The following is a 25,233-nucleotide window of genomic DNA, read 5'->3' on the forward strand; positions in this document are numbered from 1 at the left end:
ATTTTGGGTGTTGGATAGATTAGATAGTAGGATTGGGGGATAAACTACTAAATATAAGGAAGGATTGGGAGGATTGAAACCAACAACTTCCCACATGAATGCTAATCGAGAGTGCTCAAAAATTATTTGTGGCATGTTGAACACTATAACACTAATATTCATGGCATCATCTTTTTCATCATGTATCATTGGGAGCTACTTGGCTTTTGATTTTTCATAGTCTAGTGGTGACTTTCGGTTTTCACCAAGAGACCTATTCTTGTCATTTTTTTCCTTCTTGCTTTGCAACTAGAAGGTGGAGTTGGCTCCCCAAAATATTCCAATGTATTCATTTTAGGAGAAATTGCTTCTTTATGATCACCAATTTTAATGTCTTCATAGGTTTTGAAGTTTGTTGCAAGAGCATCATCATTGTCGAATCGATAAAAAGTTGGTGGTCCACACTGGTTCCAATCCAATAGTTCAGGACAACTTGAGGGTATGTCATCATCAGTGTTGAATAAGATTTGGTTGAAGGCATAAATATTGATATTTGATTTGGTGGTACAACTGGGGTCATGTTTAGAAGCTAGAGGGCTATTGGTTTCAAGTTATATATCCTCAGATGTCTTTTCATCATTCAAAACATCCATAGTCTTACACATAGGTACCATAGTACTAGGAGGACCTATTCGTAATGGTTTGAATCCAAGCCCCAGACTAGGAGGTCATCCTTTTGTAGTGATAGGTTCAATGATTCCTTGTTTCTGAGATCCTAGACCACTATGCCCATCATAGCTTTGTTTCTGGATGATAATAAACCTAGGTCCATACTTGCTAGGAGATATCAAAGTGGGTTCTTGTTCTTCTTTTTCTTTCTCAATACAGATAGATGTATTCTCATAGACATGTTCTTCAGCCAGGCTAACTCCACTAATGAAGTTGATAGAAGTGGCATTCTTTATATTGATCTAAGAATGTTGTGCTTGCAAAAGGTGTGGTTTACCATAAGATTGAGAGAAATTGGTGACTCCATAATGTCGAATACTTGAGACATGAAGTACTCTCCACACCCATTGCCTTCAATCTTGAACTTTTCTTTGGCCTTACTGAGGAGTATATCTACATCCACATATTTAGAGGAATCTATGGGTTCTGCCTCATTATTTGTTGGGACTTGGTATGTAGGAGCATCTCTTAGATTAGCACAAAACTAGAAAGGGTCTGGATCACCAAGGATGGTAACCTTCACATTGTTATAGGAAAACTTCAGACATTGATGACATGTAGAGGGTACTGCTTTCATAGTATGAAGCCAAGGGCATCCTAGTATCATGTTGCAATTCATTTCTATATCTAGGACATGGAATAATGTATTCTTAGTAGCTAGACCAATTATAATGGGTAATATGATGACACCCTTGGAGAAGCGTTCACCATCATCATAGGCCTTTATTATGATCCTTCGAGAGGGATCCACATCATTTTTAGAATAATCCAAACCTTTGACTACTTTAAGTGTACAGATATTTAGCCTTGCTCCTCCATCTATCAAGACATGTCTAACTTTAAAATTGTGGAGAAAGACTTCAAGGTAAAGGGGATCATTGTGGTTTGGTCTATCTTTAGGAATATCTCAAGGGGAAAAGGTGATATGTTGTGATGTAGATAGGTTCCCCACCATGGCTTGGAATTGGGCAACATCAATGTTATCTAGGACTAATGACTCTTTAAAGGCTTGATCCAAGATCTTCTAATGTTGGGGAGATGTGCATAGTAGGTCCAAGATGGATATTTGTGCGATATAATTAGATGAAGTAGGAGTAGCAAGTCCACTAGGGGGTGTAGGTCTAGTAGAAGTAGTTGGTCTAGATGGGGCTCCAGGCAGAGTGATCTTGGTATGATGTGTAGTGATAGCACAACGAAGGTCATCAGCCTTTAAGATGAATGTGGATATGCAAAAATCTAACTCATTGAAATAGTTGATAGTGTAGTCATATTTAGTGCATGTGTAATTCACATTACCTTGTGAGTTTGAGTTTGAACTAGAGGGTTTCTTGTTGTCATGATTTCTCAAAGGATCCTTGAAGATAATGTGATTAGAGTTGGATGTTAGCATTGATGGATCGAATATGATTACACCATCATCAATGAGGTCTTGTATTGCATGCTTTAGTTGGAAATATGATGAGGTCTTATGTCCTTTGGTGTTGTGGTAATCATAGAATTTTTTTTCATCCCACCAATCTGCTTTAATTAATAGTGCATCTTTGATTGGGGGTAACTGTAAGAAGTTATTATTGAGTAACTATTGTAGTGTGGTCTCAAGAGGTATCCCTAATGATGTGAATTTCTTGTCCTTGGTTCTAGGATGTCTTCAAGGTTTTTCCTATGTGGAAGTCTCAGTCTTCTATTGTGGGGCTGATATTTGATTGGAGTTTGTGAATTTGTAGGGTTTGCACCTTTCAATGTCAGTTGAGGTTGTGCTATGCTAATTGTACAAGAATCCACAATGCCATCATTAATCACATTCTTATTTTTAGAGAAAATTTTTGCCTTGTCATTAGATGAGTTGGTGGTTGCATTTTCCTTGTTTGTCTTAAGGATTCCCTTATGAATAAGAGCATCTTCAATACTAGCCCCTTTTTTCATCAGTTTAGAAATAGTGCTTGGACTTTTGATTTTGAGTTCATACATTAATTTGGGGACTAGGTTCTCAATGCACAAGTTGACTTGTTGTTCTTCAAGAATGTCTAGTTTGCATTGACTGACTAAGCTTCTCTAGTGTAGTAAGAATGTGATAAATGGTTCTCCCATCTTCTATTTAGTTGAGTACAAATTGGAGAGTGTCACCTCATTTGTAATGTTGAAAGAAAAGTGGGAGATGAACTTGTCTGCAAGTTCTGACCAGGATTTGATAGCACCAGGAAGTTTGGAGTACCATTCAAGTGTGGGCACACCTAAAGAATGAGGAAACAATCTCATGAGATAGATGGGCTCATCACTAAGTTCAGTACAAGAGGCACAAAATTATCTAATGTGATCAACAAGGTTTCTTTTTCCTCAGTATTTTCCAAATATTAGAGCCTCAAAGTGTTTTGGGAATGGAAACATATACAGACTTTTATCGAATGGGTTAGGATGTAAGCCCCTTTTTGTATATAGAGCCTATTTCTTCTAGACTCCCAATGCCTTGACTTGTTTTGAAAGTTGTTTGAATTGTTGTAGTAACTCTTCATTAGGGTTTTGCATGATAGTTTTCCCTACAAGTCTTTTGTGTTTATGAGTAGACCGTTTGCTATGGTGAGAACTATGTCTACTTGGTTTTGACATTTCTATATCTAATGAGTCTAGTGATGTGTTGCTAGGTGGTGGACGTATATTGGTACCTTGAAGATAGAAGGGTCCTTGTTTTGACACATGTTGGGGTACTTATTGTGGTATTTGATGTGGTACTTGTTGTGGTATCGACTAAAATTATTGTACCATGTGTTGTTGATGTGCCATTTGTTGTGGTTGTTATTGGGATACCTTTGTTGGTTGTATGTGAGACCATGTATGTGATTGTTGTTGTAGAGGTATCTTTTGAGGTTGTTGTGGTACATGTTCTTGTAAAAAATGTTGCTGGTATGCAATTTGTTTCTCAAGGTGTCTTTGGTATTCCAATTGTTGTTTGAGTTTCTCTTATTGTTTAGCAAACATGGATTGTTGTTTTTGGAATTAATATTGAAATTGTTGTTGATATATTGCATGTAATTCAAGTGGGTTCACATTGGACTGTATATTAGGGATGTTGGATATTTGCACCACTTGAGGTTGTTATTGTTGTTGATGATGTTGCTATTGATATGTGGAATGTGTGTTAAGTGGATGTAGACTTGGTTGTGGGTTGGAAGTGTCAAGTCCTTGTACCACTATAGGTTGATGTTATCATGGGGGTTGACTAAGTCCTTGAGAATTGAACATCATATTTGAATTGTTGTTTTGGTACCTTTATGTGTTAGATGTTCCTCCTTGGGACATCATATTGGCTTGACCATGAGATGTGTTCCTTTTGGGAATGGGTGTAATTTTAATAAGACTTTTCCTTTGTATGTCTATAGGGATTGTGGTAGTTGATGTTTCACATGTTGTACTCATGAGAGGCTCCATAACATTTGACGTCATAACACTTGGTAGAGTTAGGAGCAAAGGTGTACTTTATTGGTTTTCCTCCAAAGGAGATATGTTTGGCATCCCTATAGTAAAAGTCCATTTAGGTGCATATTGTTGTTGTATCATGTGATTAAGATCAAGTCTTAATGTCCTCTTGGGATATTTAGGGAGATTCTTGTTTCCCTTCATTGGTTGTGGTTCATCAAAAAAAGGATTGAAGTTGATGTGTTCAAATGTACTATGGAGGATTTTGATGGTTAATTCTTGATGGGACCTTATAAGAGCCATTATTGTGTTTGAAAAATCCAAAGGTTTTTTTCCCTTATCTAAGTCCAAATTGATCATGGGTTGTATGTTTTCAATTGTTTTTTTGGTTTAATTTTTCGACTTAGGCCCCCTCATGTTTGGATTGAATTTGACAATTTCTTGGGCTGCCAAAAGTTTGAAGTTCTTGCAGAATTTTTTTTTTTGACATGCCCTAGCCATTTATTTGTTAGTGATGCCTTAATCAGTGTCAGATTCATCACTGCGGTGTATAATACCTTGTTGTTTGTTTTACATATTAGAGTTGAAGGTACTTATGTCAAGTTTGCTAAATTCAAAGGAGTGTGATTGTTCATCTTCAAGTGTGGTTGGCACACTTCCATCTCTGAATGTTATTGGCACAAATATAGGTTCAAAGTTAGGACTCCATTAAACCATCCCATGTGTAGGGGAAGTGTTTGAAGGAAACCTCATAATAGGTGCAATGTTTAAAGTTTGTTGTGTCATATCTTGATTATGATGATCTTGTGAATACATGTTTAGGGGGTCTGCAAGTAATAGTTGTGATGCCTCAATTTGGTCTTCATCAAATGTTTGTTGGATTTTCTTGCTCTTCTTTTTCCTTGGAAGAGGTTTTGGTTGCATTTGTGCCGTAGAAAACAAGGTTTGATAAAGTTCTTCAGGTCTCTGAGCTGATTGTGTCCTAGTGAGTGCTGGCATGATACCTTAGGATGTAGATGCAATGGAGGAAAACCTCAATGGACTCTCTACCTCCCAAGTGCACACCTAAAATACCAACTACACTTAGATAGTATCAAGTGTTCCCTTGGTGCACTTGGGGACCTAAAAGTAAGCAGTTGGTAAGTAGGAGGTATGCAGGTGGTAAACAGAGGTGTTAGGTTGCCTAAAATGCAAAATTTGAATATTTTGAGTGATTTCGAGTGTTTTCTAAGGTTTAAGGATGAAATGCAAGTTGTGGAAGTGAAAAATAGGGTTCTAGAACCTAGAATGAAATTCCTAATCACCAAGTACACTCTAAAACTACTAACTATGCATTGAAACTACCAATTGTGCACATGAAGTGTGTAGTTGGTAAAACAGGTCAAAATTTGATAATTAGGATGTGAATATGCAAGATATGAGTTTTTTTAGATTTTTAGGTGTTTAAGGATGTTATGAAACCTAGAAAATTCCAAATGAAGTAGGCTTTTTATATGAAAGGTGCAAATATCCTAGGGAAACTATGCAAATGCAAATGCAAAGTGATGTTCGGAGGTATGCAAAATGAAGATTATGGTATGCAACATGAAGGTTTGGGTATGCAAAATGAAGGTGAGGGTTGGACCTTGGACTTGATAATGATGCTAGTGATTGATGTATGCAAGGAAAACTATGCAAGGGATGGTGTTCTAGGGTTGATAATGATGTTTGGGATATGCAAAATGAGGATAAGTGATCAAGAAGACAATTTGGTTGATAAACAAATTGATAGGGCCTGATAGTGGAAATGATGCTAAGGTTTTGAAAAATGCAAGATGAGGGGGATATACCACTAGGGTAAGTCAAAATGATGTTTAGCGACACTAGGAATATGATTATGCTAATGATTAAGATATATGTAATATTTTGAACTTAGGTGAAATCTTTATAAAGTATTTTGTTTAGGAGTTTAACCTTATGATTAGGGACTTTGGATCTTGACCAAAAAGTGATAAAATACAAAATAGATCAAATTGATAAAGATGACAAGGTCAAATCTATCAAGACATTGATAGATTTTGACCAAAGAAAATGATAAGAAAAGATAAAAGGACTAGTCAAGATCCATCATCCATCAACACTAGAAGATACTCTAGGACTCATACTTTGTTCAGATTTTTGACTAAATTCAAAGGTTTTGGGGTTCAAAATTATGTTTAGGGGGCTCAAAATGATGATGATGCTGAGTGGATATGAAATATACAAAGGTCCTAAGATGAAAAATGAAAATTTGGGTGCAAGATGTTGTTTTGGGTCAGGTACAGAATGAGGAACTATAGTGGCATCTAAATGTAGTTTTAGGGTCTAAAAATGTTGTTTGGAGGCCCAAAATGGTCATACAAATGCCCAACTACACTCTAATGGATTAGGAGATGCAAAATGAAGGTTACAATGTTGGGAATGATGTCCTTAGTAAATAAAATGAAGGTTATGGGATGTAGAATGCAAATCAGGGCATGCTACTATGGCGGGACCTATCCAGGTACCTATGAACACCTTTGAAGCCTCAAAATGTTGTCTAGAAGCCCAAAATGGGTTCTCAGACTACCAAGTGTGCTTAGATAGTACCAATTATTCATATGGTCTAGTTGGGGCTAGTTTGGGTGCTGTTGGTAGTTTTAAAGCGTAGTTGGGAAGTTGGACTGAAACTAAGGTAATTTTAGGTTCTATAGTTTCCATATTGATGTCACAGTGAGCTAGATAGTAGATGACAATGCTAAGACTAGAATAAAGGTTTAAAATGATGTGTATGACATGCAAAATAATGATCTAAGTGTCCAAGATGAGGGTTGGGTATGAAAATATGTAAGATGGAAGATGCAAAGTGTTGATTTTAAGGTTGAAATGCAAAGAATGCAGGCTAAACCCTATGATTGCAATATGAATGAGGACTAAAAGATGTAAGATGAATCCTATATGATGCAAGTATGAGGCCTAAACTAGGGTGAATGCAAGTGTTTCTATGCAAGGATGAAACCTATGTTATGCCAAGCACATTTAGGATCACAAGTTGCCATGTTTCCCAAGTTTTAAATGTATTGGACCCAAGTTTGAAAAGTTTTGACCAAAGTTATAATGTTTAGACAGTGTTTGATGTCATCAAAGGTGTAAATTTAAATGTTGGCTTTATCTTGATTAATGTTTTACACACAGGAAAGACACATTAAGACAAGAATAGCTATTGTTAAAAGAAATAAACACACCACAACCTAGGCTTTAGGACTATATCCACTAAATTCCTACTTGAACTAAAGTTCAACCGCACTTATCTAGAGAGTCAACCTAGGATCCTCACACCATAGGCTCCCCCTTACAATGCAGTCACTTCTTGGGGCTACTGAGATCTGATTCCCAAGGGGCATGACTTCCCAAGATATTGTTGTCTCTACTAAGGACCACAAGAATATAAGATGTCTTCACAAGCATGGGTGACCCCTTGAGCTAGTGGATAGAAAGGATTTTGGCCACTAAAACATAGTTTTTAGTAAAGGCATTCTGTTCAAAAAGTGAATGATAAACTTCCTCAAGAGATCTCCTAGCCCCAAGAACCAGGGTTTGACACACCACAAGGGTACTGAGGAGAGCTATCACTCAGCAATATCGCTGACATGAATTTCACTATAATCGAGTTTTATATAGTGGCTGGAACATTGAACTAGCTTTTGGCATGTTAGTACTTTGAAGTCGTCCCCTAGCATACCCAATATCAAGTATCTTGGTTCAAGGTAGGCTTCCTATAGAAGTCATACAAATTTCTCTTGCACCCAAGATCCATGAATGGTGAGGGGAGAGGATACATCCATGTAACCCCTATGGTTTTAAACACTATAGACATGCCAAGCAGAAAAGAAAAATTTTATTTTATGCACCAATTGAATTGTTATCTAATCTAGGAAATCCACACACATGGTTTTGAAAAAGACACAAGGTCCTTGACAATGTCATGCAAACAAGCATTAGTATTTTTTAATTATTAGTCTTCATCCAATGATCACCACATGCTGCAAACAGACCATCAGTAACATGAAAACATCTAATCTAGTTCCTAAAAGCAAACATAAACCATAAGTGTAGATTCTGATTGAAACAGGTGCTTTCTGTGAACCAAGTGTGCTTTGACAGAGCAGACTATGCCCTAGAAGGCCAGAATAGATTAGAATTCCCCCAAGTGCACTCAAATAGTGCTAACTAGACCCATGCTACACTTGGGGCTCAAAAGGGCACAGTTGGTAGTTTTTTGCATGCAGTTGGGAGCCCAAGTGCAGACTGTGGGGAATTGTGCCCTAAATAATACCTAAACACCAAATTTTTGAACTTTACCCTCCCAAGTGTGCTCTGATGTAGTTGGGGTTCAGAAGGGTGTAGTTGGTATTTTTTGGGCATATTTGGTAAGTTAGGAATAGAAAACAAGGGTTATAGTTGCTCCTAGACTCCTAAAATTGCCTCCTAGGGATCTCAAGTGTGCCCTGACAGAGCAAAGTGCACCCTAGGATAGAAAGCTAAACAAATGCATAGAATGAAAGCATATAACTATATTAATGGACCCCCTAATTAATCTAGGTGTGATAAGGAAGTATAGATAGTCATTATACCCTTCCAAGTGAGCTCATTCCTTGCACCTACAAGCACAAAACAAGAAAACCCAAGTTAGATAAGCATGTTCATGTCAAGTTCACCGATTGTAGGACCTAGAAAATAGGCTAATGTCTAACATACTATGAGAAAATAAAAAACTCACTAAACATACATTGACACCCTCTAGTCTACCATGAAAGCCAAATAAACCAAAAGAAGAAAAAAAATTTAAAACTCCCTCTTTCACTTGTAGCTCTCACGTCCTTCTTTCTTCTCCATATGATGTAGCTCCAAATTGCTTATAGTGCACACAATGTTGAAGAAAAAGCCTAAGATGGTGATAATGCTATGATAATACTAGAAGATGTGATTTTTGACATGAGAGATGGAGCAAAAGACAAAAAACTAGGGACTTGAAAATACTTAAGAATTAGGGACCAGAAATGAGAGGAAGAATGCTCATTTTATAATCAACACAGAGGATGAGAGAATTGGAATTGTCAGCTTGGATATGTGACATGGAAAGAGACTCCTTGGATTATCCATGATGCATATGACACAAGATGCCAAATGTAGAATTCTATGATTCTTGGAAGTCAAACAAGGTTAAATATGGAAGAGGATCTATGACACGTCATATGACACCTCAAGCCCAATTAAAGCCAAGAATCTATGACAAGGAAGTCAAACATGGATGTGCATAAGAGAATAAGAATATTGGATTATGATAGATCTTGGCCAAATGTCAATGAAGAATCAACTGGGTGTCATACCCAAGTGTCATGATGATGTCAATATTTTGTGGAATATTTGAATTAAAAATCCTTTATTCCACAAAACATAAATTTGTGAAAATGGAATTAATGGAGGGAAATATGACTTAGGAAATTAAGAATTTCTATGGTTTGTGGATGATGAACCAATTAATTAATAAAATATCAATTAATTGAGAGGGTTAGTTAAGAAGAATAATTAGTGAAATTACATAGGATTAAATTAGAGAAAATTAGTAGATGATTGGCTAGTTTGATTTGATAAGTGCAACAGTATCCTTTGATGAAATGTGATGATAATGGAGATTGACTAGAATGATGATGGATAGAACAAAGCCATGGTCAAATTGATTAGTTGATTGAAATAAGATAACATGCTAAGGACACGTGGCATGAATTAAAGATACGTAACATTTTAGTGACATTGTAAATACTACAGGATCAAGATTGATTGATGAAGTTGATCATAATAACATCGACAGACACTATCAATGTTATGAAATTGTTGATAAGGCCATGATATGACACTGAGAGACTAGACAATGTCAAATATTGGGTGACATGAATGATAGTTTGACCTAGCACTGAGAGCCATGACAATACTAAGGTCAGATTGATAAGATTTGATAGATTGATAGGTTTCCAAGGCACTGAAAGCTAGAACAATACCTAGGATTGTACAAATGATGATTGATTTGAGGTGATTGACATGTTTTGATTTGGTTATGGTTGATTCTAGGTGATTTTGGGTTGATTTGAAATGGTTTTGAGTTGATTTGAAATGATTTTGAGTTTATTTGAAATGGTTTCAAAATGACATGAAATTGATGTAAAAGAGTACACAAATGATGACAAACACTATTGAGATATGATCAAGTTGGCCAAAAGATTGGAATCAGTCGAATGAGAAAATGGGATGAATTATTATGAAGAAGTGATGAAACCATAGATGCGAACCATTTTTGAGTGTCTACACCAAGCGAAAAAAATTAAGAAAAAAATGAGTTAGAAAATGGTTAAATATAAGATAATTAAGGTTTATAGATGAGGGGTCAACATTGATTCACTTTACTTATCAAACAAGATTTTAATTTGAATGGAAAAATAGCAAGAGACATTTTTCAGTTTTAGCTTTTTCCACAGTTCATTTTTTCCCACTCTACAATTAGATATATAAAAAATATGACTTATTTGACATCTGTTATTGCCAATTGGACCAATCTCTCTCAAAAAGGCCATTGAGGACATTGATTAATGATTAGAAATAAAGAGGGCTTGCTTTGGGTATCAAGCAATGGCATCAACCAATAATGGAGACTACCTTTTGGATTCACAAATCATACTCACTAAAACTGATGCAGATAAGCTTAAACTAACTTTGCAAACCAATACAACCCCCTATTCATACTACAAACAAAAAAAGTGGTAGAATTGCAGAAGAAAATCTAGAAGAATCTTAATTAGGTTACATTCAAAGAAGATATAGCCAATTTCCTTTCATCCATGATTAAAATAGCTATAGAAAAGGAATGTGTTATATAGAAAAATCCATCAAACAAGAAATCTAAAAAACAATCACATAGTAAATTTGTATCTCCAATAGGTCTGACAGAGATTATTTCTTAGATATGTCTATCTGATTTGACAAACTCTCCTAACAAAATGCAAAGCAAGAGCATTGACCACAACATTTCAATTATCTTAGTGTAGAACTAGCCAAAGTCAAGTGACTAGGACTTGAGAAAGATTCAACGAGTCAAGATGTAACCAACTTATCTCTTAAAAACTTTGGATAATGGAGAACATTTGGATTCCTCAAGACCTTCACCAAATTTTTCTATAAGAATCAAGATCATCACCATATGGTATTTGATCGATTAAGTATCCTTGTATATAAATCAAATTATCATTTGTGGTAAGATTTTAATAACTTATCAACAATTTTGTTGATAAGATATTAAATTCATGATGGAAAAAGTGATATATAAGAGATTAATATCTATTGTAAACCAAGATACATAACATATCAAATAACAATAATGAATATCATATATGCATAGAGCAAGGATAACATATTAATCATATCAAAATATACAAGCAAATGTCAAGCCAATGTCCAATACAATAATATATCTATCCACAAATTGTTCACTTAAGGATAACTTCAAACCATGATGGAATGATAAGAACCCCAATCAAATGTAGCGCTTAGCAACATCATAATCAAATAGACCTATACAATGAAAAAATCACTATGAATATATAAACCTATCAATATACCTAATAAACTACCATATGTAACACTATTAAGTGTCAAACATCAGTGACCTGTCACCAATATCTACCAATATCTATATTGGAGCAGTATAAGAATGAAGTAAATCAAGTTTACAAGTATATGCCAATTAAATGTCATTGTAAAAGATAACTCAATTATATATGCCAACCATGATCACTGGCAATCAAGTAGCAAGGCCATTATGGTATCAATCAAAGTTCATGCCAATCAATCAAATATACCTATAGATACCATCACTACACATGTCAAACCAAATGCACATGTCCCAACTAGTTGACCTGTAATGGAGTAAAGTAGGGTGGTGGTAGACAAAAACACAATGAGAATTGTAAACCTTAGGGGTTTGGGCACTAAGGCTTATTGAACAATCCTAAATACTTCAAGAATTTGACTTAACAAGGCTTCCCCACAATAGTCAATAGGGTGGATTTGGTTTCCAAAGCTATCACTAGGTTGGATTTTGAGACACTCACTCGATTCCCATACTTCATATTACCAAGGTTCTCCCAAATTGGTCACATAGGCCTATTATCCTACCTAATAGCCTTGCAGCAAACTTAGAATGCCAATAACCTGGTCTTTTCTCAAAGAACTTTACAACCTAAGGTCATCCATGAATACCTTTTCCAAAATATGATCACATATCAAAAACTTTGTTTTGACTATTTTAGACCAATGTTCCTGTCTAAGATTGATGCTCTATTTTGGCTATATGAAAATGATTGATTTAACAAAGGAAGTATCAACCAATGATATCCTATTGACCTTGAATCCTAGATAGTGTAATTTTGGGTCCACAAATGCTCAAATCTCAAAGGAATTAGATCCCCATTCCCTAGAACTACAAAACTCCTAAACTTGTCCCAAAACCCTTGTAATCTAGGGCTTTCTCAATCACTTGATTCTACACCCCACAAATCCAAATTATTGGGTGATTCACCATATCAAAAACATTATGCAATGTTCCATATCATAAAATAGATCCTTTTTTTGCTAGATTAGCCACTGATGTACTTTAACACTCCATTTCATTGTAATTTTCCACTGTTCTAAAATAAATAAACTACTATTTAATAATTTGTGCTACTATAAAGTGGTGTATCATTAATTTCTTTGTTTTAATGTTGGTGGAAATAGTTTAGAGAAGTTATTTTGAAGCCTTTTATATATGTGAAAGTCTCTATTAGAAGAAGAGTTAGGGTTATGTACTGGTGAACAAAACCACAAATAAAAACCTCTATTTTTTTTGCAATTTGATTCCACTTAAATCTCAATTTGATTGTGTTTGATATTGGCATGTACTGACAAGGATTCATTAACTATTTATTTGTTTAGTTGATGAATTTCATATTACCTTGGATTCACTACTACACCAGTTGAGGAACTGTAACCTTTCCTTAATTTATTTTATTGTTGCAGTAGGGTTCTAAGAAAATGGGAATCATTCCATGAGTATGGAGGCCTAATATTCATGTAATTAATTGATCTAAATTGTATTCTATTTCATTAACTATGCATATGTAGAATTGGGTGAGGTAAAGATGATTACAATTTGAACAAAGTGAAGGAAAAATAGTGAAAATGGTGGATCCGATATAGCAATGGCAACCCTCCAAGGAAAACTCCCAATGTGCCACTTCAGCCCACTCCTCAACTCAAAAGACTGCTCAAGCTTCATTTCTTCCTAATTGAAAACCTCCATTCAAAAAGAAGAAAAACTCCATAAATGAAACCAATAAATGAAATGAATACATGAAAATCATTTTATAGTAGATAAAAACAAATATAGCATTATTGAAAAATGCAACAAAAAGTAAGAATAAGACATGTAGAAGTATCATTATGGCCTCAAAACAAGAAATAAGAAGCAAACAATGAATTTAACTATAAACACAAAAAATCAAGTTTAAAAGGATGGAACCATTTTAATTTTTCATTCTACAAAATGTTATACTTGTTCTTCAGTATTGATTCCAACAATTTCCATTGTTCTTTATGTTGCAAGGTACTCCTCCCTTTCATTATCTCCATCAAGTTGATAACAGTTAGACTAGTTCAAATAATGAAATGAACTTGGATGTCCCAACTTATATTTTTCAATTTCCTGAAATAAGAAATGAAGAAAATTTCAAAAAATGGTTCTACTACTATTAGCATTCTGTAATTTTAAATTGAACATATGTGGATTTAGAATACAAATAGAAAATAGGCAATGAACTTATTTCAATGGTCATTTATAGTCACAATTGCCAAAGAATGATGTTGCATACCTCTGGGGGTGCAACATAGAGAACATAGAAACAATGATAGTTTCTCTTTGGATCTGAAGTTTGGAAAACATGAGACCTTTCTAGTAGGTATATTCTAACAACATCTCCTGATATTCTTCCATTTTTCTCAAATTGTAGCTCAACAAATTTACCAAAATGACTGCACAAAATGTGCTTCTTAGTTAGAAAAAAAAATAAGAACAAATTGTACCCTTGATATTCCAAAAGCTAAGCCAAACCCCCAAATTAACAACTCAAGGTCTAGAAACTCCTTATATTTAATTTCCTTCTATTATACATGCAATGGACAATCTTAAAACAAAACAAAAATTAACCTAAAATTATTATTTCTAACATTTTTTGTATTCCCAATGGCTTCTAGAATAGGATTTGACTAAAAAGAAGTAAATAAAATAGAAATCAAATAATGATCACATACAACAATGAAGACATGGCATTAGAAGATTGAGATCACAACAAAAAATTCCATAGTGATGCCATTCATAACCAAATTGCCCATTATTTCTTACTTCTAGCACTTGTTGTTCCATTGATCTCCCCTTAGTTGCTACTCGGCCTCCCATATAAGCAAGATAATGCATAAGCATTTTGGTGGATTCTATTTTACCTACCACACTTTCTCCACTCACTAGGATGGATTGACTTATCCCCTCATCAATCATCACCCAATATCCATAAAATGTTTAAATTGATGTATGAAACAAAGCCTCTTTAACACAAACATAGCTTCAATCAAAAAATCAAAGAAGCTTACCTATATGCGGCATCTACCATAGCAAACACATGAGGACTTAACTCTCTAAATTTTGCCCCTTTATATTGTTCCATCATTTGATTGTCATACAAGTGAGGAAGTCTTCTAAAAGGATTGATGGCAATTAATATACTCCTAGTGTAGGTCTGCCAGATACAACATAATGTCATCATAGAATGTTGCTCTTAGTAACATTATTTTGTTTTTTATTTAAAAGCATATGAATTGTACTTTAACTAAGACAAAAACATAGAACAGTGTTATGAATTGCATTGTGCATATAGAAATATAGTAAAGTTATGAACCATGAGCCCTTGCGAGCCCCTCTTTGACCAAGGAGATATGCTAACATACCATTACAGGCACAATATTAGAAAAACCACCAGCTCTCTTAAAAAATTCTTTCCCATTTCGCTTGATGTGCACCACCCACTTTACTCCTAAAATATCTTGGATGGTTTTCTAAAACATATTACTAAAGACTAGGAGAAACTTTCCAAATTTGGATTTGAATTTACCTCATATTTCTTGACCATTCAAGATCCTAACAACATAGAAATTGAACTACTATGTATGACCAACTGGATATTTTTGGACTAGTCAAGATCTTGAAATAGTAGCATTGACCAATTTATAGGGTTTCATCCTAATAAAGGTAAGAGAAGGATCTAAGAGAAACTTAGAAAGATAATGTCTACCTCATTCTATAGTTCAACATCATCAAAATTTTCCAAACATGACCCTTTCCCTCAAATACTTTACTACTCAAAGGTGCATCCTTTTTTAAGGTTGAACCCATACTGGATGGTTGGTAATGTGCTGCTATAGCATTCTTTTAGATTATTTAGGGTTTTATTGCCCGATCCTAAATAATTTCCAAAAAAACACAAAACTTAAATCTAAGATGTGTAGCAAGATTATCCAACACAATCTCAAATATGAATTAAACACATTTGATTTTGACAATCTCTAGTATTCAGTGAGGAATAAAAAGCTCTAGAAAAGAAGATACATCATATTGGAATACACAAAAATCAATTCTTGGAACCAATAACATAGTGGAAACTAAGGTTGTGCTTGGGTCTAGTTACCAAAGACAATCACAATTCTAAAATTTCATTTGGAAGGACATTTCCTTATCATGAAAAGTTTTGTCTTAGGGTAGATTGTATTATTGGAGAATTAACAAAGTGATGAAGATCCTCTCAAGTCTACTTGCAACATTCAAAAGTTTCAAAATATTATGATCAAAAAAGAGGGAAGCATGGATGCAACCCAACTTTCTAATGTGGACATTGAGTCAAAGGATCACAATGACCTTCATGGACCTAAGGAAAATCAGAGCCAAGGATTGGTGAGAAGATAGGCAAGTACACAAATCAAATACAAACTCAAAAATGCATCACTCATAATCCTCTACAAAGTGGTAGATATCTTGTGTGGAAGAAGTTGTGATCTCAGAAGGGATACCACGTTCAAAGGCGCTTTTGGATGCTTGGAGGTGGCTATTGAATACCCCCTTTCCACTGATAATGTTGGAAAATTTCTCTTTTCGGGCCACAAAACCAATGATTGTATTTCTGGGGAAAGTTTCTCAAAGAGATTGAAAAAAATGAAATTTGAAACAAATGAAAACTTGCATAAAGTGTTCATTATGCTGGGGGGTGACTATCTTATGGAAAAAGGTAGATACCACTCAAATGTGGAAATTACATCATTGTTTATCGAACAATGCTTGGAATTAGATACAACTACAAACATGATAAGGGTAGTGTTGGGGTGTTCTTGGGAGGAGCAGAAAGGAGGCATGGAACCAAGAAATAATGGTCAAAGAAAATCTGCATTAAAATTTATGAATATCCTCCATCAAATATCAATAAACCAAGAAATAACTAAATTTAAAAAGCAGCTAATAAAATAGGCTTACCAAAAGAGAAGGACTAGATTGAGTTAGCAATTCAAGTTCACATTGAAACAAGGTTCTTAATTTACATGATCTAAAAACCACAATCCAAGTTTAATTATATAACTAAATGTATTTAAATTTTGGAATAAAGGCTATCTTACAACATTAAGCACCAATTATTCTCATGCTCAAATATGTTGTTTTCCTTTTGACATATATATAGTATAATCTTTAACAAACCATATTTGATTTAACTACTAAGGATCCACATTTAGATTGATCCTATGTACATGTTTATCATCTCACAGACAATATGGTGAACATGCAACAAGAATTTAATTCCCATACTAGCAATTAGAAGAAAAACTAACTTGTCTAGTAACACATGAAAGCTAGACATTAGCTTACTCATTTAGCATCTCAAATAGAAATGGAGTAGGCCACAAATTTTTGTAGCCCTCTTTGCATTGATGAGCAAGGAAGATGTGCCTTACCAAACCACAATTGTTCACACTACATACGATACAAGAAAAATTTTGAAAAATCATTTGATAACTATTCACAAATGAAAAATACAGAAGATGTCCCAACATTAAAAAGGATCTTCTCTCCATGGAAGTTTGATGTGCTAAGTGTAGATATCTATAAGGTTATGTGTGTGTGTGTCTATAAAGAGAGATAACATCAACAACACACTCTTCTCTTGTGTTCTCAAGAATACCTTTGTGAAAATTTTAAAAAACTCATACAAAATAGCATACAGATTCAGGTGGAGAAAAAATATACAGTATACCCCAGTGCTAAGAGATTTTGTACAAATTAAAAGTGTGTCTATGATATTGGAACCATCTCATGGAGAATTTTACATTTTCAAGGATATGGACATATTTTGGGAAAATGAATACTCAAACACTTCAAGATTCCACAATCCATAATGTTATAGAGAAATCGCAATAACTGATGATAAGGGAATCAAAATACAAAACCACATTTTCTGGTCCATTAGCAAGACCTAACTTTGAGATAACCATGGTCTATTGTCTCTGTATTTAGATTTCATTCACACTCATTTCAATTTTTTATTAGTAGTTTTCTTAGGATAGATTGTTTGGTCCTTTGAGGAATTGATTAAGAGGTAATAAAAGGGTATTTTAACCACTATAGAAAAATGATTATAATAACATTAAACAGTGCAATTTCTTAAAATAGCGATCTTGCATTTTTTTTGATAAGATAAATAGGTTTTAAGGGATCCTAAAATCCATAAGTTTTACAAAAACAAGGCTGATAATAAGCAAAAGAAGCCCAGCCAAAATAGAGGTCCAACAGCTGAAAATAAGCCTGAAGGCCTAGCCCAAAACAAAGGCCCACAGAAAGGCCAGAAAAAAAACAAACTAAAATAGACTACAAAAAGTCTATCCAAAAGCCAAAAGCCAGGAAGACGAAAAGACAAAAGACAAGAAAACTAGTCTTCAGTTATCTTCTCCATTTCCTGCATAGTCTGAGCTGCCTCGACTATCTTTTGTTGCTCCTTTGCCATTTGATCTCAGACCTTCTCCATGCCCTGATCCATACTGGTGAACGTACTGATCGTGGCCTTGTCATCATTCAGCCTAGCCTTATCCCTATTCTGTCCTCCCTCCTCCACAAGCAAGCCCTTGTCCTTAAGTTTACCAGCAAGGGATTGGATGTTGTCATTCATCGAACTCAAGAGAGAAATCATCTGACTTGCCAGGTTGTGGTTGTTGCTTTCAAGATTTCTTAATCTCCTTTCATTTAAGCTTTCTCTATTATCCTGGTCCTCCTAGCTTTCATTACCTATCTTATTCTTAATACTTTCCATCTGGGATACCCTTTCTCTAACTTCCTCCAGCTCATGGAAGAGCCATTTGATTGATCTGAAGTTGTCAATCATACTACTGCAGGAATTATTCAAACGGTTCATTCTAGTCTCCCTTGCATTATCTGAGATGGCCAAGATAGCTAGGTCTATGAGCTCATTGAGCCTAGGCTGCTCTAGGTTGTCCACCAAGATCTGAGGGTTCATAACTTCCCTAAAAATCCCCATAGTAGTAGTCCTCACATTGAAATTTTTCCAGGCCTTTATCCTATTTTTGACCTGCACTTCCCCCTCGTTCTCACCAGTGATGACATTCACTTTTTCCTCTGAAGGAGGCTGAGATTGGATAGGGGAAAGGGGAAGAGGAATAGCATCCGTCCTCTGATTTCTAGTCTCCTTTTCTCTCACTACCTCCCTCTTCCATTTTTTCCTCGGTTTCTCCTCTTCCAACTCCTCCTCTGACACTTTGTTAGAATATTCTGTATCCATTTCCTCCTCCTCCTCAACATAACCCTCTTTTTCTTGAGCTTGGCCATGATCCCTAGGGCTTTTCCTACTAGCAGTTGTAGCTGTGGACTATTTCCTAGCTTGACCTTTTTTTCTTCATTCCAGAGGAAACATTCTCCTCCTCTGAGCTAATGCTCTCAATGTCATCAGAGTCAAAAGAAAAGTTGGAGCTGTCTTTGTCAACATCCTCAACTTGAGGAGGGTTTTTGCATATAGATTGAGCTTTGAAATGCTCGTGGATGAGGAGCAATAATCCCTCATGCAAAGCAGGGTTAATAGTGGCTTTCTTCTTGAAACTAGAGATTTCCTTGTTCAGAGAAGTGAGAAGGTAAAAGGGAATGGAAATTCTTTTCTTATGGCAAAAATGATTTAAAATCACAAAATGGTGAGTTCTGACCCGATCAAACCTAGGGTCCAGGGTAACATAATCAATGAGGGCAAATAAAACATACCTCTAGAACTTCTTTATAGTCTCTGTCACATAGAAAGACTCTTTCTTTTCCAGCTTGTTCATCTCTGCAAAAATTTTCACGAACTCCTTGACAACATTGGACAAAATTTTCTTGTCCCTATAGAATTTGAAACCCTCCATAGGGATACCAGTGACCTCTGCAACCACCTCCTCTATGATTTGGGAAGAAACCCCATTCACCTTGACCTTGAAATTGTTCCATGAGTTCACCATGTTGTTGGTGACCCTAGGGTCAAAATATGGAGTTTCTCAAAAAAATTTACAACCTTGCCCTTTTCTAGTTTTTTCTAGACTTTTCCCATATTCTTCCACTTCTCCACTTCACCCACTGGCTCCTTTCTGCTCCGTTCTCTAGGCATGACGTCCATTTTTTCTTCAACAATTCTCATGAGCCCCAATCTCTACAAAAATTTTCCAGCCAAGATTTTGGCTTTGTTTCTATTATTGGGTTTTTTATCATTCGCCTCTCTAATACAATAGCAAGTGAAATTGATAACGATCCTCCAAACGTGTTGACAAAATCCCTTGAGATTACAAAAACCAAGAAACTTATTATGGCTCGTACCAACATCTATTTTTTCTTTATTAAACATGATTACAATTAGATTGACCCATACTTCTGTGGATTTTCTCCAGCTCGATTAGTGACTTAGCTTCCATTAGAATATATTTTTTGAAATGCCAAATCATCTCCTTATCTACTCCCACCCCTTTGTTAGCAAACCAGTTAGCAACTGGGTTTGCGTCTCTAAACGCATGAGTGATGTGGACCTTCTTGAATTTAGTGAGGGCGACACATGTCTCATCAATTATATTTGCAATCGACCACAAGGGAGTGGAGATACCATTAATATTATTAATTATGTTTTTGGAGTCCCCTTCAAGCCAAAGTTTGGAAATGCCAGCTCCAAAAGCCAGCTTAACCACACTACACATGGCTCTGGCTTCAGCCAAATGGTTGGTCTGGGTTCCAAGCGGGAGAGAAAAGGTCGCAATCCCCTCCCCAAAATTGTTTCTTATAATTCCACTACTTCTAGAGGGGCCAGGGTTTCCCTTAGAAGAGCCATCAAAGTTGGCTTTTGACCATCCTTCTGGGGGTAGAATCCATATGGCACCCTATCTTTTGGGATCCCTGTCTTTTTCTTTAATTATCTTCTTGTCCCCTATATCAACTTCCCCCTCCTTCATCACTTGAAGGTTTTTTTTTTATGTTTTTCAAAATATTCCTTCCCAAAATTATTGCTAGCTCCTCTTTGTCCCTAAAAATTCTGTTGTTCCTTTCCTTCCAGATGCTCCAGCGGAAGTGAGGCAAAAACTAGGCATAATTATCCTGCCAACTTGCAATTTTACAAAGGCTTTTCCAATGACTAAAAAAGTTGATAAGGTTATTTGGCCAGCACTAGAGAATCTCCATTTCCTAATTAAGAGAATTCCACACCTCTCTAGCAAAGTCACATTGGGTGAAGATATGATTTCCTGACTCAGATTGGTTTTTACGGAGAGGGCATCTGTTGGGCATAACATGGCCTCTCTTCATGAGATTATCTTGCGTTAGGATTTTGTTTTGAAGGGCCAGCTAATAAAATATGTTGATCTTAGGAGTGAGGCCCGTGAGCTAGGCATCCACCCGAGGGGGTTTCTCCTTTAAACCCTAGAGAGAGTTGTAGCCAGAAGCAACATAATAACTTCCATTAGGATTATCCCTCCAGACTAGATCATCCTTATTATTACTAGGGATCAAAGCATTAAGCATAGTCATTATTGGTTTCAAGTCCTCAGAAATGAGGGAAAGGTCTCTCCATTCCTAACCAACCCTATAATTGCTTACTTTAAACCCATATAGCTCTGTGCATTCTTGCACCCATCTCTCAAAAACTGGGTTGTTAGAAAGTGGGCCATGGCATAACCGCCTGTTAGACCAAAACTAAATATCCTCCCCATTTCCTAGTTTCCAAGAGACCCTTGCCTTAGCCAGGTCCCTGGCCTTCAGGATACCATTCCAAATAGTTGACCCTTTAGGGATGTCCTCATTGAATAAAGTAAAATGAAGAGAGGGTCTTTTGAGGTATTTATTTTCCAAAATGTCTCTCCATTCACTAGTGTTATTGAAGATTCGCTAGATTTTTTTTGTAAGAAGTGCCTTATTGAGATGGGTAAGCTTTCTGATGCCCAGACCACCAAACCTCTTGGGGAGGTAGACCTTCTCCTAGGCAACAAGAGGGTACCTTTTCTTTCCTTCAAGTCCGGTCCATAGAAAGTCTCTTTGGATTTTCTCCATTTTCTCTGCAAATTTCACAAGAATTCCAAAAAGGCTCAGAGCATAAATGGGAAGGTTCTGAAGAGTGGATTTGACCAGTAAACATTTCCTAGCCTGGCTGAGAGAGGCACCTTTCCATCCAACCATCTTCTTGTTGAATCTATCCAGAATACTGTTCCAGAAAGAGTTAGGGGGAGAGGAGCCCAAGGGGAGCCCTAGATAGGATGAAGAGAGAGAGCCCACCCCACAACCAAGGATTCTAGCAATTTAACTTTATCTGACTTCAGGGGTGTTGACAAAGAAGGTTGAGCTTTTGTTCTAGTTAATCAACTGTCCAGTCCCTCTAGAGTAAGTGTCAAGAACCTCTTTCAAAGTCTTAGCTTCTCTCATAGAAGCTTCCCCCCCCCCCCATTATAGTGTCATCTACAAATTGCTAGTGTGTGAAGGCGACATTTCTCAAAGAAGGCTTAATCCCTTTAAGACTTCCATTAGACTTTTTACATTCAATAAGCCTCCCAATGCATTCAGCTAAAATAATGAAGAGGATAGGTGATAGGGGGTCTCCCTAACTGAGTCCTCTAGAAGGTTTAAAGAAATCAGAGGGGGCTCCATTAATCAGAACAACAAGAGAGGAGGTAGACACCAATTGAGAAATGAGTTTACACACTTTATTGTCAAAACCAAAGGCCTAAAGGACCTTCCCAAGAAAGGACCAATCCACCCAATCATAGGCTTTTGAAAGATCTAGTTTGAGCAACATACCTTCTTGCTTGGAAGCTTCTAAAGAATGAATAACCTCATGAACCATCAGCACCGAGTCCAAGATTTGTCTCCCAGGAACAAAGCCTGATGTTGCTATGAAATGATCAAATGCAAGATTTTAAGCATTCTGGAAGTGAGAACTTTAGAAATGATCTTGTAGAAAGTGTTGCACAAACTGATGGGCCTGAACTTGTCAAAAGAGTCAGCCCCTAGGGATTTAGGGATGAGAACCAAGATGGTATAATTAATCTCCTTAAGAATAATTCTAGCTCCAAAGAACTCTTGAACAACCTTAGCCACATCCCCCATGACCACTGGATAGTACATTTGGAAGAAAAAGGTGGGGAACCCGTTCGGACCAGGTGATTTGTCACCAAGTAGGGAGAAAAGGGCCTCTCTAACTTCCAAAGCATTAGGAATAGCATAGAGAAGTTTATTATGGTGGGGTTGAATAATCTAAGGAATACAAGAGATGATATCCTCTTGGTCCACCTTGGAAAGTAGGGGGTCCTTGGAGAGAAGAGAAGAGAAGAAGGAGACCGCTTCAGCCAAGATATCAGGATCTTGCATTGTTGTTTCTTCATATTTTTTTAATTCACACCCAAAAATATTGATTTATTTAATCAATCACACCATGCTCGAAAGAAAATCTATGTAGAAATAGTATGCATATGTGTAACCCTTTATAACCATAAGAAGTCTGTGTAGAAATACCAAATACTATCAATTATGCCCTAAGAACACTTTAACCCTTGTAAATTTTTTCTTTGCATAACAAAAAAAACCCCAAGTATACCTTGTGCAGAGTTGAATAGGAAATAAAAAATCAAACAAGATTATTTATATAACATGTGACTATAAGCCCAAAAAGGTCCCATCGGGTGGCATGTAGTGTGTTTGAAGAGGAAGCATGGTGGTGTTTGCTCGATGAATGCCAAGTTGCATTCCCTATTATGGAAAGGATAGAGGGAGTCTGTGAAGCCCAACCATCCACATTGGTCTACAAGCCCTTTGATTCCTTTGTCATGGTGCCCAAAAACAACACAAACAAATAAGAATAACTATTGCTTTCACCTTAAGAGGGTGGAAGAGTATAGTCATAGGGTCATTTTGAAAATAAGAGCTCGTATATGTTCAAAATATGTCTATATAGATTTATGCAATGTAAAGATATGTATATTTTTTCAATGAGATAGGAGAGTAATAGATGCATCTGCATTTTGGTTATTAGAAGTTATGAAGTATATTTTTGCAATGTTGTACATTATGACAATGTTTCATTATCAAATCCAAAGATGACAATAGTTTATGATCAGAGTTGTTCCTTGTAGAAATAGTTTATACTATTCTTTGATCCAATTTTCATATATCCCAAACAATAATGTGTTTATCATTAGTAAAATTGATTTATTGATCAGCTGACAAAATTAGTTCTTGCATAAAGTTTCAAATAGCAAGCACACAAATATTACGAAATCATGAGTTGTCATAAATGAAAAAAAAAACACTAAAAGACTTCTCAGTTACAAACTAAAAGACAATATGAACTCTACATACTAAGAGACTAATGATAGCATAATCTATGAATGCTACAATACCCATAACTATGCAATATAAGAATCAATAGACTGAAATGAAAGAGATGAAAGAGACAAGAGTAATAAAGAAGTTAGTCTAGATGCCATTAACAGTGAGATCCATATCAATAGAAAACCTTGAGTAGAACCAACAACTTCTACAAATTTTGAAACATTTAAATAGATTGTCAGTGAAACTCACAAAATTTCTAGCACCAAGTCTCAGCATGATCTCCATGAATAAGAGAAAAAAATAGCTTATTCACCATGCAGAAACCCTCCTTCCACCATGTAAATAGATTTATTTGCCATACCCTTACTTTACTCCTCTTAATTGACTTAGAATTCTGGGAGTTTCTTAGCATCCAGACTATAAAAATAAAAATATGACCATAGATTTTTTATGAATAATTTAACGAAAAATGCAAAGAACATTACTTAAAGACATCTTTAACAATCTCTTTCCCCATAGCACTTCTGATTTTAGTAATGATGTCATGCAAATCTTCAGCTTCACTAATAATAACTACAAGGAATTCAGGAAAAACATTATCTAAAAATGTTACAATAAATTTGCATATTAGGAAAAAAGTTAGCCAGCTTTAAAAGTTTCTCTCTTATTTTTAGGATTTTTTAATGCTTTTTAGATTTTTTTAGATTGATAGAAGATTTTAGGTGAAGTCTTTTTTCATGTGGATTGAAGACTGTAGTGACTTAATGATGTATTAGCCTTATATAGGCAACATCACATTGAAGAAAACAATGTGGAATTGTGCTAGAGACCACATCATGACTTTGATCTCTTCCTTATAATCAGTCACTTTATTTCTTTTCCTATTTCTATCTCTAGATAGCTAATCATCCTTTGATATTAACAACATCTAAAACTAAGGATGTGAGTAATCCATGTTGTCCAAAGAACAACTTCCTACATTCAACCCCTTGAAACCCTCTTTTCTTACCCACCATCCTTACATCATTGAGGAGAAAAAGAATTTGGAATCATCTAGATATTTGTGTGCATGGGAGAAAAAATTCAAGCATGGAACATGCAAAGTAATG

The sequence above is a fragment of the Cupressus sempervirens genome, chromosome 10, assembly GCF_028749045.1.
Source record: "Cupressus sempervirens isolate cs-2001-9-10 chromosome 10, ASM2874904v1, whole genome shotgun sequence".
NCBI classification, from domain to species: Eukaryota; Viridiplantae; Streptophyta; class Pinopsida; order Cupressales; family Cupressaceae; genus Cupressus; species Cupressus sempervirens.